At 37.8% G+C, this 21,039-nt stretch overlaps 1 protein-coding gene and 1 long non-coding RNA gene across 12 annotated transcripts in view; one reads left to right on the forward strand and one right to left on the reverse strand.

Moving 5' to 3' along the window:
* LOC149540315 (uncharacterized) overlaps positions 1 to 7,458 on the reverse strand; it is a 241,509-nt gene extending 234,051 nt beyond the window's left edge. For 3 of the 6 annotated variants that reach the window (XR_016356385.1, XR_016356386.1, XR_016356387.1), the window contains exons 1-3: positions 7,263 to 7,458; positions 7,059 to 7,156; positions 5,186 to 5,272 (exon numbers count right to left, since the gene is read on the reverse strand). This is a non-coding gene — a long non-coding RNA (uncharacterized LOC149540315). Of the gene's footprint in view, positions 1 to 5,175; positions 5,273 to 7,058; positions 7,157 to 7,262 lie in introns of all 6 variants that reach the window. The other 3 variants (XR_016356390.1, XR_016356388.1, XR_016356389.1) reach the window with 2 other exon arrangements.
* The window catches only part of DCL2 (dicer-like 2), a 445,017-nt gene that overhangs the window by 386,508 nt on the left and 37,470 nt on the right, over positions 1 to 21,039 (forward strand). The gene's annotated exons all lie outside the window — the stretch shown is intronic.

Genomic DNA, 21,039 nt, shown 5'->3' on the forward strand with positions numbered 1-21,039 from the left:
AAAGCGACTCAAGGATGAGATCGAAAGGACCATTGAGGAGTTGCTAGCTATGGGGCACATCCGACCTAGTAAGTCACCTTTTGCATCTTCTGTTGTTTTGGTAAAAAAGAAGGATGGAACGCTTCGGATGTGTATTGATTACAGGGCATTAAATAAGAGAACCATTAAGAACAGGTATCCTATTCCTCGCATTGATGAGTTGATACATGAATTGCATGGGGCCTGTTATTTCACGAAAATTGATTTGAGATCAGGATATCACCAGATCAGAGTCCGTGAACAGGATATTGAGAAAACTGCTTTCAGATGTCATTGTGGGCACTTTGAGTTTGTAGTCATGCCTTTCGGTCTGACCAATGCACCTGCCACTTTCCAGTCCACTATGAACAGAGTTTTCCACCATCAGTTGAGGAAATTCGTGCTGGTGTTTTTTGATGACATTTTGATCTATAGCCGATCATGGCAGGAGCATCTAGAGCATTTGGAGACGGTGTTGAGCATTCTACAGAAGGAGTCCTTGTATGCAAAGGAGTCCAAATGTGACTTAGGGATGACCGAGCTGTTATATTTAGGACATATCATTAGTGCAGAGGGAGTGCGGATGGATCCTGAAAAGATTCGCGCTATTGTTGATTGGCCTCCACCATAGAACCTTACACAGTTGAGGGGGTTCCTTGGTTTATGTGGTTTTTATCGCAAGTTTGTTAGTGGCTACTCACGACATGCAGCTCCCATGACAGATTTACTGAAAAAAGGGGAATTTGTGTGGACTCAGAAGGCACAGGACTGTTTTATGAGATTTAAGGAGATAATGACTACATGCCCAGTTCTAGCATTACTTGATTTCACGAAGCCATTTGAGCTTCAATGTGATGCATCTGGAGAGGGAGTAGGTGCTGTACTTATGCAGAATAAGCACCCCATAGCTTATGAGAGCAGGAAGCTCAGAGGCCCTGAGCGTTCATTCAGTATATATGATAAGGAGATGTTGGCCATCATGCATGCTTTGGCCAAATTCAGACAATATCTTGTGGGTAGCAAGTTTTGTATTAAAACTGATCATAACAGTCTGAGGCATTTCTTGGGACAGCAGGACCTGAATGATCGCCAACAAAAGTGGGTAAGTAAGCTGCAGGCATATGATTTTGACATCTCATATGTCAAGGGAACTCAGAATGTTGTTGCAGATGCTCTATCTCGAAGGCCACACCTCACTCTTATGGTTCAGATATCAGAGGATTGGCGACACTTGATTATAGCAGAGTATGCCAGGGATACATGGGCCTCCGATATAGTAGAGGGAACAGTGATTGATACCAGATACACACTTGTGGATGATTTGATCATTTACAAAAACAGGATTTACCTAGTCCCAGGATCGAAGGTTAAGCAACTGATTATGAGAGCACTTCACGACTCACCGACAGCAGGCCATCCCGGGTACTTCAAGACTTACAAGTCGGTTCGAGAGCGGTTCACTTGGAAAGGGCTGAAAGCTGATGTTTTGCAGTATGTTCGAGAGTGTCTTGTTTGCTAGCAAAACAAACAAGAACACAACTATCCGGCAGGGCTCCTACAGCCACTTCCGATTCCCGACAGGAAGTGGGAATGCATCTCCATGGACTTTATCACAGGTTTGCCCAAGGTACAAGGACGAGATTGTATTTATGTGGTGGTAGATAGATTAACGAAATATGCTCATTTCTTTCCTATCACCACTACACATTCAGCAGCTCAGGTGGCAGAGGTTTTCTTTCGGGAGGTTTTCAGATTGCACGGCTTGCCTCAGAACATTGTGAGTGATAGGGATAACCGTTTCATGAGTCACTTTTGGCAGGAGGTATTCCGGTTATGTGGCACGGAGCTTACACCCAGCACTAGCTATCACCCACAAATCGATGGTCAGACAGAAATTGTGAACAAATGGGTGGAAGGGTATTTAAGGAATTATGTGGCAGCTCAGCAGCGAGCTTGGGTCAGATGGATATATCTCTGCGAGTATTGTTACAATACTACATATCATATGACTATACAGATGACACCCTTCATGGCACTTTACGGTTATGAAGCACCTAGTTTCTTGGATTTGTTGTTGAGCGACAGCCGGGTACCCAGTGCAGGTGAATTATTACAGGAGAGTAAGGATATAGTTGCTACCCTCAAAGACAATATTGCAAGAGCTCAGAACCAGCAGAAGCAGTATGTAGACCAGAAGAGAACTGAGCGTAGTTTTGAGGTAGATGATATGGTTTACCTCATGTTGCAGCCATACAGGCAATCTACTCTTAAGAAGAGTGGGGCAGAGAAACTTAAGCCACGCTATTATGGACCATTCAGGATTATCAGGCGAGTTGGTGAAGTGGCTTATGAGTTGGAGCTTCCCGCAGACAGCAGAGTGCACAATGTGTTTCATGTGTCACGCCTCAAGAAGGCGTTGGGTCAGAATGTGGTGCCTTCTGCAGTATTACCTCCTTTAGACGATGAGGGAAAATTGATTTTAGTACCAGAATCCATCCTGGAGAGCAGAGAAAAGCAGCTTCGTAGAAGGGTGATCAGAGAATACTTGGTTAAGTGGAAAGATTTACCTGTTGAGGATGCTACTTGGGAGGGGGAGGCTATTTTGCAGCACCCAGCATTGAGATTGCTTGAGGCCAAGCAATTTCAGGAGGGGCGGACTGTAATGTCCCCTCTTTAGTTCGACATGGCATTGATCATGGATTTGCCTATTCCAGACTCTCGTAGGCAAATGGTGTGGAAAGAGAGTCAATTCTGCGGATCAAATAGTCACATCTTGCTCTTGAAGAAGTGTTAAGAGGTTATATTTTATCATTATGTGATATTGGGGCCCACATGTTATAATTTTAATTTGAGTTGCACTTTTTATTTATAAAATTACTTTATTATAAAAAAGTGCATTATAATGAGAAATTATAAAGGATGTTTCTAGAAGTTCTAGCAACTTCTTAGAAAAGTGAATAAATAGAGGGCTGGGCCTCTCATTTGGACATGCTTGGATTGGAGAACTCTTCTACTTCTTCATTGTGAAGACATTTGTGGACTTTGGATCTGCAAATTATTCGATCTTTGGGAACGAATCACTCCCTTGGATTGGCGACTTTGAGGGTGTGAAATATCACCTGAATTGTTGCATAATTGGAGTTGGTATTCAGCCATCTCATTGGAGCTTATTGAGAATTCGTTGTTAGGGTTTGTTTTTGGTTGGAATAAGGATTTCAGATTTGCCCTATCATTGGAGAAGCATTTGACAAGAGTTTGAAGACAGAATAAGTGCATTTTCAGAATTGGCAAAGCAGGGTTCGAAACCACATAATTGCTCATATCTCCTCAACCCCTTGGAGTTATTTTTTATGGTTTTACAGGGTTACTACCTAACCCTAGGCGCCCATTTTCCTTGCATTTGGGGGTCCCAAAACCCTAATATTATTTTATTTCAGCAGCCGTACAGGTACGGCCTGGTACGGCCCTGCTAGTTTGGGCAGCAGCAGCAAATTAAGGACAGTTTGGGGGTGCGGTTGGAGGTCTTCATCAACGATTTGCAGCAAAACGTGGTGTTCTTCCATAGTTCTTCAAACCAGGTTCTTGCATTCTGAAATATATGTCAATTTTTGGGTAAATTTGCTGTCATACAGTCATTGTAATAATCAGTCCAGAATTGGTAATAAAATAATTTCAGAATTTATTGCATTGTAATTGAAATATAGTTCAATGGCTTTATATATATTGTAATTCTGTGATTATATTCTGAAAGTATCAAATCTGAAATTACCATATTCTGAATATTGTTACTGTTACACGCCAAGTGTTTGACAAAATTCCTAAGTTCAGTTTGAGGGTTTCTGTGGCCTTTATAGAGAGGGTCTTTACATCCTTCTTCATTGAGCGGTGGAAGGTCTGTGGCTATCGTGATGTTTTGCCCTACAGCCTTCTTTAGGCATGAAACATGGAAAACATTATGAATATGGCTTCCCTCCGGAAGCTCTAGTTCGTACACGACTTCACCAATGCAACAAACTACACGATAGGGGCCATAAAATCGTGGCTTCAATTTTTCCTTTCTCTTTTCCTTCAATGAAGATTGTCGGTATGGCTAGAGCCGGAGATAGACCAAATCCCCTACTTCAAAATTCCTCTCCATTTTGTGTCTATTAGCGTACATCTTTTGTTGATTTTGTGCCCGCTGTAGGTTTTCCTTCAAGCATTTCAGTATGTCTTGTCCCTCCCAGAGCCAGTCCCTTGCCCTTGGTGCACAGCTGTGACCCAGAACTGTGTCGATGAAGGATAGAGGTTCGTACCCGTACAGTGCTTTGAATGGTGCCATTCTGATGGGCATGTGGTACATGTAATTGTAGCAATATTCCCCTATATGTAACCATTTGACCCATGCTTATTATTGTGCCGAGACATAGTTCCGAAGGTAACCTTCGAGCTTTTTGTTCACAATCTCTGTTTGTTTGTCTATCTACGAGTGGTAACTAGTACTTGGCAATAATTTTGTCCCTACCATCTGAAACAGTTCTATCCAAAAGATACTGATGAATCGCCCATCCCGATCACTAATGATGTTTTGGGGTAACCCGTGCAAATGAAAGAATTCTCTAAAAGACAGATCGACAACTTGTGTGGCCTAAAGGTCGAAGGGGATGGCAAAGAAATGTGCATACTTTGCCAATTTGTCAACCACCACGAAAATACAATCCTTCCCATTTACATTGGGAAGCCCTGTTATGAAATCCATCAATATACTTTCCCACTTATGTTCTGGAATTGGCAGAGGTTGTAGCAGCCCGACAGGTAGAGTATGTTCGGACTTGTTCTGCTAGCAGACCGTACACTCTTACACACTTGGTGTTATAAATCAATTGGAATCATAAGGAGTAATTCTAAGAGTTAGTGTTACTAAAATTTTGCACACTTGTAAAATTTTTGTATAAGAGCAAGTAATCAAAGGTGCACGAATGTTATTCATTATGTACCAAAAGAATATAAATGTCCTTCTATTTTCATTTTTTGAAATACAACTAATATTTACATAAAATGAATGAATATGAAAATGCTCGAAATGGAAATCTCATACAAGCCGTGAGTCTGACTACTACTTCTACACATATTGAAAATAAGAAAAATACAGCATAGGAGAGTAGAGTCAGAGGTAACCAGTCATTGCCTTTCAGCCTTTGACTAGTTATTCGATCTTTGTTGCCGCTCCTGATCCAGCTCTCGACCTGATAGCTCCGTGATGTTCATCCTCATCCTGCATGAAAAGCAATGGGGTTAGATCTTAAACGATCTAAGCAATGACTGGTTATTACCAACTTGGTACCCACACATGCTATATAATTCCTATTCTGAATACGTGTAAAAACAGTAGAATATCTTCTAAATGCTTCAGTGTAAAAAATCAGAAAGTATGATGTTAAAGGGACATATTGTTCTCTGATATGAAACCTTTCATTGTAACCAAGCACAAGCATATTGATCTCAAAAAACAGTACTCTAAATGTTCAGATGCACATCCCGGAGAGATAATCCATGAGTGTCACGAGCCCGTGCTCGAACCTCATGAAAGATAGCTTAGACGTCACATAAAATCAGAGTATCTTAACAGTCTGGAGAGCATCGTTTCAGCATGCAAAGACAGAAAATATTCAAATGAAATGTGTAAAAAAGAGATCCTTCAACATCTATAACATGGAGGCAATTTTAAAAAAACATAAGCTCTAGCTACTTCTGGATCAGATGTACAATGTGCGGGATTTTTTTTTTTACAAACTAGCAGATTAGTATCCGGACCAGGATAACACATGGATCTGTTTTATACTTCTGGAATTTGAACGACAAAGCTTTTCAATTTGTTATATTGCCTGCATATATTGGTCAATTACAACCTTGAGTACTGTAGGGTATGGAGATATACATGCAACAAATGCATTAAACTGTGTAATTAAATTTCATGCTCAGTTAAACCTGCCGTTGGAAGCCTCAGTTTTCTACAAATTTCTTAAACAGACACCCAAGTTTTTTTCACAATGCTTTGACATTTCATGATCAACCCAAATCAGCAACAGAGGATGCAAAACAGTAAGGTATCTTGCTCTGTTAAAAGACACCATTGATTAACAGTAAAAAGGAGGAAAATCTGTGTAACATCTAGTTTCCAACCAATAAAAGAATCCTACAAGGTTATGAGAAGTTTTCAAAATCTGTGTTGTATTCCATGGGCGAACAAGGACGAAAGAAAAATGATGAAAGCTTCAATGAACATATTCAGACTTGGCAACTTTCAGCAAAGCAACCACTATCTACAGGGCTATTTTGGTAGCATCTTTATAAAAAGAAAATTCATATACAGTAAAAACTCTCATCAAATCTGGTATGAATAAGTTGAAGCATGTACCCAGTAGGATCAAGCATGCAAGATCCTTATCATGTCAGCCTTCAAGGAGAATACAATCACGATTTTGAACATGGCACAAGCAAGTGAATATGCTCGGCCTTATAAAATGAGCAGCTACAGCATAAAGAGGAGCAGTCCAGAAAATGAGCAAGATTTCTTTTCAAGCTCATGACTTACAGATCAAGTAAGAGGAGCAGATAGAAGAGTTCAAGATTGAACTAAAGATACATCAGAATACCTTGTATATTCATGGCGGCTGTAAGGAATATATAGCCCCAATTTTTATAAAGAATGAGCAGATAATCTCATAACCAAGAAACCCTCAGCAAATGCAACAAGGGTCTCATATCAAGTAAATCTCAAAGTAGCAGCAGAAGTGTGCAAAGTGCAAACAAATCACAGAGATGGATCTGTTATTTCAAACTCAGAAAGTCCACCATGGTACCTTGTAAAGTTCATAGTCTCCATTCCAAACTCTCCATTCAAAATGGTGCCATAAATATAAAAGAGAAAGAGCAGAAAGTCTGCTATGAAAATGCAAAGAAAACATGCCCAGATTTCCTCATTTTTTGAAGCCACAAATGTCTGCTATATCAGCAAAAACGTGCACAGCAAGTACCCAGAAAATGCAAAGATTAAATACCTGCTGTTTGAAGCCTAGAAAGTATATGAAGCGGCTTCAAAAACATCAAACAAAACCCTTGCATGACCTCTCATGGCAGCCGTAGATCAAAGAATAACCTACATTTGAGCCAAGGAGAAGAGGGAAAAATGCCCAGCTATCAAAAACGACCAGCAAATGAGAGAAATAAAACCAAAAAAACATGCCCAGAAATCTGCCATTTACCTTATAAAAATGCACAGCTATCAAAAACGACCAGCAGATTTGAGAAATAGAGCCATGAAAAGCACAGAGATTATCTTTTCCAAGCCTCCAAACCCTCATTTTCTCCAACTGGCTAGAGCTCTTGCAAGAGCAAATGAAATGGAAAAAATGAAATCCCTAATATTCCTTCCCTTTCTTCATTCACGTGAATGAGAAAAGACTTTTCTTTTCAATTTTATAATTTGCCAAGTCCATATACCTAACGTATATAGTGGAGAGACTTATGTTTTGGTCTTTAATTTGTAAATGTTTCCACTTTATGTTATTCAACATTAATATAAAATGATATTCATAAATCATTTTTATTAATGATTGATGTAAGTTAAAAAAAAAAAAAAAAAAAAAACCATCTATTTATTAGTTAATATAAAATAAAAATATTTATTATTTTAAATATGTTTTAATTTCTATTTGATAAATTACTAAATTTATTAATAATAAATGTATTACTATCTTAATATTATTAAATTGATTTTATAATCAATTGAATAATATTAATATAGTTCATATTTATTATTAATAAATTTAGTAACAATAAAAACTAAATGTTAATGCTATTAAGTGATTTCATAATCATTTTAATAACATCAATGTAATTAGTATTTATTGTTATTAAGTTATTATGTTTTTTTCAAATAGATATTAAAATATATGGAAAATAAATGTCTATTTTTATTTTATATTTAATTGGTAGATGTTTTTTTAAAATAACAGAGTTGGGACAAAATGCAGAAGGTGGATTGGCATTCATATTATGCAGATATTTTCAGAGTGGGTGGCCATTATGATAGAAATTGGAAGGCATACTTGTTGAAGCATTGATTTTGAGGATTTTTTGAGATATTTTGAGGGTTAGGACTGCATTTATGAGGGGCAGTTGTGAAGATATTTCAAGCCATGCCTTTTGGGGGATTTTGTACAGCTTTTGGAGTCTTTTCAAAGACTGAATTTTGGCCTTTGGGGCTTAATCCGACCCAGCATTTATGGCTTTCAAAATGCAGTTGGTTGGAAGGGGGATAAGTATGAGTTGAAGGCTCATTTTGTGGAGGTTCTTCTTTTTCTCTGCTTGGCCTGTTTTGTAAGTTTTTCAGACTTCTTGATAGGAGCAGGGATCATTTTGTAACCCATTATTCAGAGATATATACAGATCTGCAGCACTTTTGGGCATTGATTTCAGCTTATGCCTTCTCTTTTTTTCTGTATTTGTGTGTCATGTTGATGCCTTCTACAGGATGGTTTCAGTTTTTTGCAGGTTGAAAGTTGTGTTACAAAGCAGTTTTTTTTGGATTGTGAGTAACCTATTCTCCTTTTCGAAACTGTTATTTTAGCCCTCTTATTAGCTTTTTGCAAGGATTTTGATTATTGAGTTGTGCAAGGGAGTTTTGTTATTGCTGTTTCATGGTGTTGCTTATGTATTAGATATCAGGGATACTTTTCTGGTGCATCACCCCTTAGGTTTTAAATTTCCATTTTTTGTGATCCTTCTCCCCTTTTCCTCCATCACAAGTTCAGTTTCAGTAGTATAAAGTGATATACCAAATAGAAAGCCGGCCTAGAATCCGGAGATTCGTTCCAGCTACGGTTCACCCACAACCCTGGAATGTTTCCATGTTACTCCAAAAGGTTAAGTTTTCTGCAAACTTAACAGGGTGCATTTTTGGTAGATAACAGTTAGTTTGGGGTCAATTTTGACTTCACCTAGGCAGTTTGGGGCTATTTATGGCTAGATGGAGCATTTTATGGACAGTTTGACATGAGTCATAGGGTTCTTTATGACTTAGTAGACGTTATGAGTTAGTCAGCCACCATTTTTGGTGGTTTTGACTCCTATTTTGGAGGGTTTTTCCATGGATTCGACCCAAGGAGTTTGTACTTAGTCTTTTGGGATTCCTATTGGTTTGGCCAATTCTGATTATGCAGAGGAAGGATTTTGTGACATTTTCTTGTGTCCTTGGTGTATTTTTTCTGCATTTTTTGTAACTCAGCTTCGGATACTCAATATATGGACTGAATCATTTTGCACTAGAATTTGGATTGATTACAAGCCTTCTTTCCTTTCTGTAGTTTTTGTGTAAATGTGTGATAGATAAGGGCAATCTATGAGTTTTAAGATTCATTTAGCCATGTCTCAACTCTTATCAAATTGCAGAAGTGTAAGTTTGTTTGCAAGTTGCAGTGTGCATTGATTACGTTTCTCGGAATTGTTAAGTGAATAAGTATTTTTTCCTTACCTTCTTGAAGACCTCATTGTGAAATATTTATGCAATCCTTTACAGAACAGAAGTGTTTACTCATCAAAAAGGGTGTTACGTAGTGAAGTCAGATGTATGTTTTGTGTCCATATCTTCAACGAATCACCTATTAAGTTAGTTTTAAGGTTTCAAGCTTTTGTTGGTATTGTGCAACATCTTTTCCCTTTTTCCTATCAAGTCTTTAGAGTTTGTTTTGAAGAGCATTAGGTGATTATTCAATAGGAACCGGCCTAGAATCCGGAGGTTTCATTTTCAATATTGCATATCCCACATGCAGAATTTGAGTCCCAGGTTATGCTAGATTAGTGAAACTTTAAAGTTGCAGTTGGGTGCAAATTTTGTGCATAACAGTTGCATTAAAATTTTGGGGACATCACACCAAGGGTGATTATGTATATATTTGTGATATAGCCTCCACATACACTAGTAACATTATCAATTGCAACTTATGCTGCATTTTCTAAGACAGCCTTCTCCATCATTACGAAATGTGCAACCCTGTTTGCTATAGTTTTTTGCACTTATCTACTACTTTATTGCTTGGGATTTTTTTCAAAAAGTTTGTATGTAAGCTGCTTTGTTCGTTTTCTGAGTGTGTTTGTTTTCAGAAAAGTAGATTAATAGTTCCAAACTAATACCACTAACTATAAGCAATCTATCAATTACTGTTGATTCAATAAAACAACAAAATAGATAGTTTGTCTTGACAACTCAATTTTCATGTTATTAAACCATCGTTACCAGTCAGAATGACTGCAGTTATAAAATCGGAAGTTATGATCTGAAGTAACTTCTTGTTGATGATACTATATCATGCCCAAAACTCACTCAAATTTTTTGTCATGATCAGACATATACATTAATAGAAAAGCTCTTATTACTTACCATAGTGCAGAGCAAACAATCCCAAATTTGATCCAGCTGCAACTCCAAATATAAATTCCAATGTGCATGCTCCAAGTCCCTAGAGGCAGAAAATAACTCTCCAATCTCAAGTGGAAAAGATGGTCAAATGCAAAATCAATTCTCTAAAGGATTATAAACAATGCTTTCTGCACTTTCATCAGACCCAATTAGTCTCAATCAAACTCAGTTTGGCTTCAAATTCTGCACCCAACTTACAATTTACTTGTAGCAGCTCCACGCTCTTTTTCTGTTCAAGATAGCATGGTTGTAAATCATACCAAAAATATGCAATATATTCTCAGAGAAAACTTCAGCTCACAGGTCCCTGAAAATGGACAGAACTTTGTTGATTTCATTACTTTCAGGGGCATACAGATATCAGCTCCTTAAATGTTTACACTCTTTAAACCAGTTAAGCTCTTTAAACAACAAAATATTATAGAACTTCATTGAAAAAACCACAATGTGAAAAGATCGTTTACTTCCCAGAAATGCAAATACCAATCTAAGAATGGATTTGTGTCATTAGATCCATTTCAACTCATGCACAGATATTCAACTTGATGAACAGCACTGAACATTTAAACAGCATTAATTTGTATTGACATGGCATCGCCCAGTCTTCATAGCAGCAGCAATTAGATAATATGTATATTACATGCTTTTGCTGAATGTGCCCTCCTGTCCAAGAATGAGGCTTAGATCACCCATGTCCAGCAAATATTCCATTATCAAGTAAATATATCTAACAAATGGCAGGGAAGAAGACAAATATCAGAACTGTAGGAAGTATGAGACTGTAGCATGCTTCGAGAATTAGTGTAAAATCTCCATCCAAGTAACTTTAAACTTCACACCAAAAGACTAGGGCATTGATCAATAAAGCACAATGGGAAATCTAAAATGAATCCATCAAAGATGGAATGGTTTTTCATCCAATCCATCCAAACCCAAGGGTTTGTGTCCTAGGCATGCTGAACTGAAAGGCAAAAAGCTCTCAAACTCTCCAAGAGAAATTAGTAAAAACAGAGAATATTCTAAATGAACCTCTCATTCTTTTATAGCCCATTGTAGTGACTTTGTTTTCCTTATGCTTTGCCTCTTGATTTTCCTTTTTTTGTATCTTTTGATTTCTCTTCTCATTTAATTTAATTTGAACTTTGGGGAAATAATAATAAAGTGACTTTTTAAAACTTTCACTTATCATTAAAGTCACTTTATTAAATAATAATTAGATTAAGTTGTCATTAAATTTCTAATTTCCAGACTCCATATAAATGGACATTATACATTATCCTCTAAGTGTTTGTATTCTTTAGTTACTTAAGGGAATCAATTGACTTCAATACAAACATCTCATCATTTGAAGCTGCCAAAAAATTGAAGAGGGGTGTGGTTTCTACATCTATCCTCCTATCTAAAAGAATGATGCGTCTAAACTTTCACCATTGTCTCCTCGTTTCTTCCAAAATTAACTTTATATGCAATAACTTCTCAAGTATGACTCTTAGAGTATAAACATTATTTATATCTTTTAACTAGAATTGTCAGTATCATCACAAATTCTCCAAGTATTGACTCTTTGCAACATTAAAGAGAGTTATAAAACCACAAAATTCACACATTTTTTTGCTTCATAGTCACCTCATTGGTCCACATTATATCCTGCAACAAAGATCATGTTGTAGGTACATTTCTAGGTAGGAAAGAGCTTCTTCCTTACATCTCCTCCAAAATGTCTAATTTTATTTCGTAAATCTGTTGTCAAGTATGTCTTTTTTTTTTAAATTCTGCTCTACTTCTGTTGTAGATCTGCTCTAAAAGTAGGAATGGTATTCAAGGAATTGATATAGAAGTGTCCCTCAACAAACTTTTTTATACACCTCAAACATACCTCTTCATTTCAATGGTTGCAACTCCTTGAAATAGGTTGGCCCATGCAGATTAGAATTTTTATTTCATTGAATTTTCTCTTATTAACTTTGGGCTCCAAAACACTATGGGGTCAAACCAACAAGAAGGTTTTTATTCTTTTTTTCAGCTGCCACAAAAAATTGGCACTCAAAAGCATAAATTTGGCCCTCATAGCTTAAAATATTTTATATTATTTTATTCCGTTCAATCTATAAATCAGGTCAACTATGATGCTTCCTATACAAAGTAGCCTTGATTTTGTTTATGTTTTTTATATATCTGCTCCTTAATGCTCTTAAAGTTTTTCTCCTAATAAACATCTTCATTGTAGTCCTCTGACATCATAGTTACAGGACTCGGACTCGCCTTTGACTCGGAAAGGTCAAAATTCGACTCGGACTCGGACTTGGCGACCGGACTCGACAAGGACTTAGAAAATTGGAAAACCTATGAAATGCAAAGATTTTTAAGGATTTTAAGATTGTTTCATGTATCTTTTAGTCAATTAACATCAAATTCATAGTAATTGAGATAAATAGAAGCTACTTAATACACACACAATTTTGCATAGATCACATAAGTATAAAAACAAATTTCTAAAAGAAAAAAACTGAATAACACAATATAAAGTTATACACTATAAAGTAATAAACATAGTGTCACTCTAGTGTCAAAGACTCAAATGTCTACAATATTCATGGATTACAAATTCCATGGTATCAAATTCATAAGTTCAAAACATATATCATAATTAAAATAACAACTAGAAGACTGAGGCTCATAGTAGTCTATGTCCTCCTACGAGTGCACCTAAGATAAGTCATGGAAGACTCTAGAGCCATCCTCTCTCTCTATGTGTGTGGCTGAGCCTGAACCTCATCATCATCATCATCATCATCCTCATCATCCTCATCCTCACCCACATAATCCTCGTCATCAGACTGTGATCCATCACTCCTAGCCTCAAGGTTTTGTAGTCTGTCTCCTTGCGCTCTAGCCTCCTCAACTGCCATCGCTACTACCTCAGCCTCCCGATCCACCTGATCTACCCACTCCACATCTTCATCATTGAAGACAGGATCAGCCATCTCTATGTACTGCTCTGCATGAGGATCAACATTCTCTAATACAATCGGTGATATATCGGTGCTAAGGCTCTGTCTATGGTGAAGGCGAAGGTTGTAGTGAACAAAGACAAGATCATTTAATTTTTTCACTGCCAACCTATTGCACTTCTTTAAGTGTATGTGCTCAAATAGGCTCCAATTACCTTCGCATCCTAATGCACTAGATAGCTGGCTCAAGATGCAAATCGCAATCCTTTGTAAATTTGGCACCTTTATGCCAAACATCTCCCACCATGCATCTGAAACAAGAAAATTTTGAATCATATCAATAACTTTGAATTTATTAAATTAAAATGGTAATACCGTAATAGAATTACTATTAGAAATTAGGATGTAGAATCAAAGATGTTTAGTATTTACCAGGCATCAATTCTGTCCTACTTTTCTTGCACAACTCCCGTGCAAATAAGTCCCCTTGAGATTTCTTAAACAGCACAATTTCACAGACTATATCTGTTCCAACTGCTGACTCAGGTGACATTCTCTTTATAACATCATAGAGGTCGTTCCACACCTCATCATTAGCCTTGAAATGTGGGCTGAATTGGTATGTTGGATTAAGGAAGTAGGCCGCTGCATGTATAGGCCTATGAAGTAGATTGTGCCAACATCTATCAATGACATTCCATATAGGCCCATACCTATCTATATTCCTTGCAAAAAAAGAGCGAATGGCCTCCTTCACCCTATCCATGCCCTCATAAATGCAGCCCATTGAAGGCTTCTTTCCATTAACAATTCATAGGAGAACAACAAGCAGCTTTACAAACTGCAATCATTATGAATGTTGGAAAAGAACAATAATTTATAACATAATTTCATAAACAAAATAAAGTCAAAATGAGGACAAAAAGGAAAATTACCGTCACAATATCAGCAATCGGTATTCAAAAAGAAGCCTCATCAAAAACATAATCAGCTGCAGCAATCCTCGTAGTGGTCTTTGCATATGATGATGCAATCCATTTCTCACTAACAAATATGCGTCTCAAACCTCCATTTGAATCAAGCAAAGATTTCAATGTGAGAAAATTGGTTGCAAATCTAGTGACCCCTGGACGAGACAACTCCTTTTGGCCATTGTGTTTCCTCATGAGGTTGAGGACCCATGTATGATTATGTATGAATTTGCATACACTCCTTTCTCGCTCTATACTGTTTTTATCCAAGGGATTTTTGCAAGATCCTCTAACATGAGTTCAATGCAATGAGCAGCGCAAGGGGTCCAAAATAAGTGAGGGTGTCTCTTCATAAGAAGTTTTCTTGCAGTAACATAATTTGTTGCATTATTTGTAACTATTTGCACCACATTCTCCTCACCCACGTCCTTTATCACTTCATCCATTACCCCATAAAGATATTCAACATTCTTTGTTTTTCCTGAGGCATCAATTGATTTCAAAAAACCCGTAGCACCTGAAAAAAAAGAAACAAATTAGTTTAATGATTAATGATGAATCATAATTTATAAACTTAATCACTTAAGTATAAGTTCTACTTCTAAATTTTTAATGTCTAAGATTTTAAGTACAATTACGATTTACCTAATGAGGAGACAAGAAAGTTGAGGAGTGTTCTACTCCTTCTATCAGTCCAACCATCAATCATGATGGTGGAACCCTTCCTCTTCAACATCTCACAGTACTCCTTGATTTCAACTTCTACATCACCCACCCTTTGGTTCAAGATAGGGCCTCCTAGCTCTTCAGCAGTAGGGGCTTTGAACTCCGGACCACAAACAACAACAGCATCGATTCCAATTTGCCAATAAGGGGACCTAAAACAAATAGAATAAAATTTAAAGTGAAACAAATTAGTATATTATAAATAAATTTGAAAACAAAATACAAATTAAAATAAACAAAATAAGCATATTATTGTCTCTTGAAAGTTGAAAGTTGAAACTTTGAAAGCAAGAAAAGACATAAATTTAATTTTAAATAAATAAGTAACTTGCTGCATTGAATGAAATGTTGTTGTAGATGAAGAAGTCTCCAAGTGTCAATTTTGCATAATGATGTTTATCCTTGTTCCAACCCATGCCCTCAAGCGATGGTTGTGCACCTAGAGCCGTGCATTTAGCAAACATGGAATCAAGTGCCAATCTTTGCTTACAAATGCAAGGCCCAATGGTCCCACTCATATAAGCAATGGCATCCATAGGTGGAGTAGGGGATAATGGAAAGTGAAAACTAGAAGATCCCTGTTGGGCTCCGGCTAGTTGTGTCATTTCTTCATGTTGCTTCTTTTTCAATTCTTTTTTCTCCATTTTTTCCTCTAGAAGAGTTTGCATGTCTCGCATAACATCTTGGGGTACATCTTTGCATTTTTTAGCATCATGTCTAGGTATATGTGCTAGGTGATACTTCAATCTATTTATTCCTTCCCCATTATACACTACACCACAATGCCAACATGTAATAACTCCCTTTTTGTGCTTCAGAATGGCATGTTTCCAAGCCCTATCCCTTGCTATTGCACTTGGGTCTGCATTAGGGTTAAATGAAGGCCTAGTTCCACTTCCCTCACCCTGAGACATAATGTCAAAATTCATTGCGTTTGATGCTAGCCTGCTGCAATATGAATGTAAACAAAATTAGAAGTAAAAAATAGTAGATAGTAGTAGACTAGTAGTAGAGAGTAGAGACCAAACAAATTTAAACAAAATGAGAAGTAAAAATACTAAAAAATACGAATGTAAAAGTTTAAAACATAGTACAAAACAAGTTAAACAACACAAAGAAATACAACTTGTAGCTTACCTCTTCAAATTTGCACAAACAATGGAAATGAAAGTTTGTAAAAACCTCCTCCAAATGCTCCTTTAAGCTCCTTTCAATGCTTTAATGCAAGCTACAAAGATGCACAAACCATTAGCAATCAATACAGGAGAGCCAACCGGTTTGTTGATTTCTCTCTCAAAACCTCAATATTCTTCTCTAACTCTTTCCTCTCTCTTGTGAGGACAAGCAAATGGTGGAATGACCTTTTTAGGTCAATAACATGTTATAAGAACCAAAAAAGTCCACATTAAACAATGCATTTTTTATTTTTTTCTGTTTTTTCTACTTGGCCGCTGGCGTGAGTTCATGCCTCGGGACTTGACGAGTCTGGCGAGTCCATGGACTCGACGAGTCCGAGTGGACTCTGCTAAGACTCGGCTGAGTTCGAGTCAAGAGGCAAATTTCCTCAGAAACCATGACTTGTAATGTCCCCGTTTTGGCTGGCATCGTTTTGTGTGCCGGATCAATCTATCACGGACTCTCATAGACTGGTGGTTGTGATGAGAGAGTCATTTTGGCATTTATTTGGTGATTGGATGGCTCATTATGCTCTTGGAGATATTATTTTATTTATATTTTATCATCATTTTTATACAGGGCCTACATGTTATAATTCTGCGTTGAGTTGCACTTTTTTATAAAGTTATTAATTATAAAAGTGCATTATAATGGAATTTTATAATGGATGTTTACGGAGATAACAGTTGTTGGTGACATTTGAGCAATTCAATATCATTATTTACTAGTTTGCATACCAACTATTTGTAAAAATGCCAGTTGGCTGTAGGTGTTCATTTCTCATGCTTGGATCATATATATACATTTTATATTGCCAAAATTAATTGCACATTCATGTTAGGTCATTGTTTAGTCAATTCAGAGTCTACTTGCAAGCATTCTTATTGATGCTAAGTGAAGGAAAGAGCCATAAAAGCAAACTGAAATTTTATATCAGTCATATGACCCTTGTATGCAAAGTGTTTTCTTGAACCTTTATCAGCATTTTGGGATCAGATTTGAGCAGAGTCATTAAACTAGTATCAGAGCGATTTCCTGCCAGCTTGATTGGGTTATTTCAGATTGAATTCAATTATCAGTATGGCTTTAACAGGAGACAAGGATTTGGAAGAAAGAATGCACAATGTAAAGAAGAAATTAGATTGTCCATTTCAGCAAATAGAGGACCTTCTAAGAATTTTGGAGGAGTTGGAAACTTATTTAGGCGAGTTTGATCAGTCAAGACCCGATGCTATGCAAACAGCTTTATCTCCAACATTCGGTTCATTGGTTAAGCCCCAATTATTGAGACATCATGATGAGGTAATAAGACTTACAGCTCTCTCTTGCATTAGTGAAATCATGAGGATAATAGCTGGCCTTAATTCTTGTGACAATCAAATTATGAGAGAGGTACTTCATACCATGGTAAAAGGCTTCGAAAAGCTGGACAACATCCGAGACCCTTATTTCACAAAGAGGGAAAGATTACTTGACGTATTTGCAAGGTGTAGATTTGAAAATATTAAGCTGGCAATAGGTTGTATTGGTGACATTCGCAAGATGTTTAATACATTTTGGAATATTATGGACAAGTTTCATCCTAGCAGGGTATTGGCATCGATGCACTCCATCATGTTCACAATCTTGTTTGAGGGGGAGGATGAAATTTCTAAACTTTTGGCAAAAGACTTATGGTAAGTTTGGACAAAAGAGAGGAATTTGTCACCTATGGCATGTACGTGGTTAAAGAGCCTGATTGATAGGCCTAAGGATCGTACCTTCCCTATGACAAGCAGAAACTTGTATGAGGAGTTTAACAGATATGCGGATTCAAAACAGAGAGACATTAGCACATCTTCAGGTAATGGTTTATCTGCATCATCTTCACAGGCAGAAGGGGTTATAGATGTTGTGCAAGTTGAGCCAATTGCATCAGAAGGTGATATCACAGGCACACCGGCTTGCGTGATTGACACGGATAGTGATTCCAGTACAGTTGGGCTGGATGAAGTTATAATAGTTGAGGATACTGTCATGTTTGAGGATAGTACAGTTGATCAGAAAGTGAGCATTCAGGACTTTGTAGAAAATGAGTACTAGGCACAGTTGGATGCTTCTTCACATGAGATAGAGGCTAGTAGCTCTTCACTTGGTTTGGCAAGCCAACTGAAGACAAGGGACAAGGATATTGTCGCGGCTATATCTCATCATGACAGGATGCATGGATTGATTGAGAATCACATTTGGATGACTCAACTGCAGGAGAGACAGAAAAGAGTGACAACAGGTTCTTCTTGTGATGACTTACAGCAAATCAAGGAAGGCATGGAGGCAATGAAGGTAAGTTACATACACCTACTTTCAGATCATGATCATCTCCTTAATCTTGCAGGGATCTATTTAGATGCATTAAAGGAGGAGGAGCTTGACCAGCTTTCTCATGAGCTGGATGATACTCAGAATTCCTTGGTGTGTACTCAGTTGGCTCTCCAGGATTCTGAGAGACATGTGGACGAGCTTTGTCTTGAGGTGAGTTCAGTTCGGGAGTTAGCGCGTATAGCAGGGACTTAAAGTTGGGTCACATGTTGATGATGATATGAGTATGTCTAGCATTCACACTCTAGATTCAGAGATTGTAGACAGTTGCGTGAAGTCAGTTGGTATTGTTCACATTACTCAGGTGAGAAGTTTACTTGAATTGCCAGTTGGTTTCCGTTCATGGATTAGATGTTGGGATCCTTATCTTAGTACTTGGGATCATTTTGACCGAAGATATCTATCATTCTTTGGTAGTAGTATTTGTTGCACCATCATGGACTTGATTAGTAGTTTGCCAAGTGTAGTTTTCATCCATGCCAGCAGCTTGTTTGATGCTCGAATTAGTTTTTACACACCTGTCTTGGGCATTGTTCATGTATCTAGTCGATGATTCTTGTTGGAATGGGTTGATGATCTCTCAGATATGACAGAGTTTACAGAAGTCCTAGGATCTGATTATTACAGATGACACCCAGGGGGATGTTGTGCACAGTTTTGAGGACTTAGTCTCCTCAGCAGTTTCTTTTGATACGAAGGTTTTTGATATTGATGCTTTAGTCGCTCCGTTTGACGATACGAGTTCAGCAGTTGGTCTATAGAATTTGGATGGCAGTATTGCAGATGATAGTTATTCTGAGGTTACTCCTTTGGATGGTGTACCAGGGGTAGAGTATAGGATTTTGACCAATCAGCACAATCATGTGTCTAGTCAGTTGAGAGTTGCTGAGCGAGACATTTCTATCGCTTGTGAGCATTTCGATGTTGCTCATCAGTTGTTAGCAGTTTATGGATGGGGTTCTACTAGTGATGAGCAGGGAGGCAGTTATCTTTCCTTGATAGAGATCCACTTTTTATGGGAGACCATCCGAATTTTGAGACAGAATTATATGCAGTTGGTAGCTGACAAAGATTATCTTATGGAGTGGGGTAGTACAGCATATGACGCATTATTGGTCAAGGAAGATGAGGTGAGTGAGCTTACTCAGCAGCTCAAGGTGACGTCTGAGTTTCTTGAGAGTACACAGTTGGCTTTCGAGGAGTCACAGTTTCATTTAGCTGAGGTGACCATGGAGTTGGAACGACTTCAATCTTTACCAGATTCTATACAATCACAGACTGTGGTGTCTGGTGATCCGAGGAATGTCCATGGTCGAGGTTGATAGAGGCAGTGGAGATGAGGATATATCTGTCCACGACACTAGTATTGGCATATTTGGTTTGTTTCCACTGGAGGTAGGTTCAGCGGAGTTGGGCGCTGCAGCTAAGCATTGTGGTATGTTTGACTTGGAGGGCACAGAGACTAGTGATGTTGTTGATTCTGTGCCCTTGGCTATATCATCCTCTGACTTAGCTAATGATCAGTCACAATTGGTCGTATCACGTCTACAGGATGATTCTTTGACTAGGATTGGTTCTTTTTATCGGCATTATACTGCAGGATATGTTCATCGGTTTGCTTTTGATCCATGTGTTGAGGAGTTGATGGTAGACAGGTTTGGTCTGGGCTCTCGTTTTTGCTATCTACCGTGTAATGACTATTCACCATCAACAATGCATGGGTGTTATGGTTCTGAGACAGTGGCCGGTAATCTGTAGAGTTGTGTTAACTGTAGTAGATGTACAGTGTGTGGATTCTCTATATTTGGTGCAGTTTCATGTGGGAGTGGTCACCATTGTAGCAGAGTTGGAGTGTGCATTCCGCATAACACGGTGGGTTGTGTGGATAGTGTTGGCAGTTTGAGTTGCTCACTCTACTTGGGTTTTGATGCTTTGAGAGTTTGTGTGTCGTGGGTTTTTTACTGTGGCAGTAGTGGATTTGGAGTTCAGTTGCGCAGTGGTTCACGATCCATTCATGTTTTCCTCTTGGTTATATTTCAGAGGTTGTCGCTGGAGCCTACGTTGACTGACAATAATATGGTTCATGACTACATTTGGGATCCAGGTGGATTGACTGGTTTGTTGTTCGGCCATTGCTTGGGGACAAGCAATTTCAAGAAGGACGGACTGTAATGTCCGTGTTTTGGATGGCATCGTTTTGCATGTTAGATCAGTCTATCACGGACTCTCATAGACTAGTGATTGTGATGAGAGAGTCATTTTGGCATTTATTTGGTGATTGGATGGCTCATTGTGCTCTTGGGGATATTATTTTATCATCATTTTTATACGGGCCCTACATGTTATAATTCTAAGTTGAGTTGCACTTTTTTATAAAGTT

Source organism: Cupressus sempervirens, chromosome 9, assembly GCF_028749045.1.
Source record: "Cupressus sempervirens isolate cs-2001-9-10 chromosome 9, ASM2874904v1, whole genome shotgun sequence".
In the NCBI taxonomy this organism is placed as follows: Eukaryota; Viridiplantae; Streptophyta; class Pinopsida; order Cupressales; family Cupressaceae; genus Cupressus; species Cupressus sempervirens.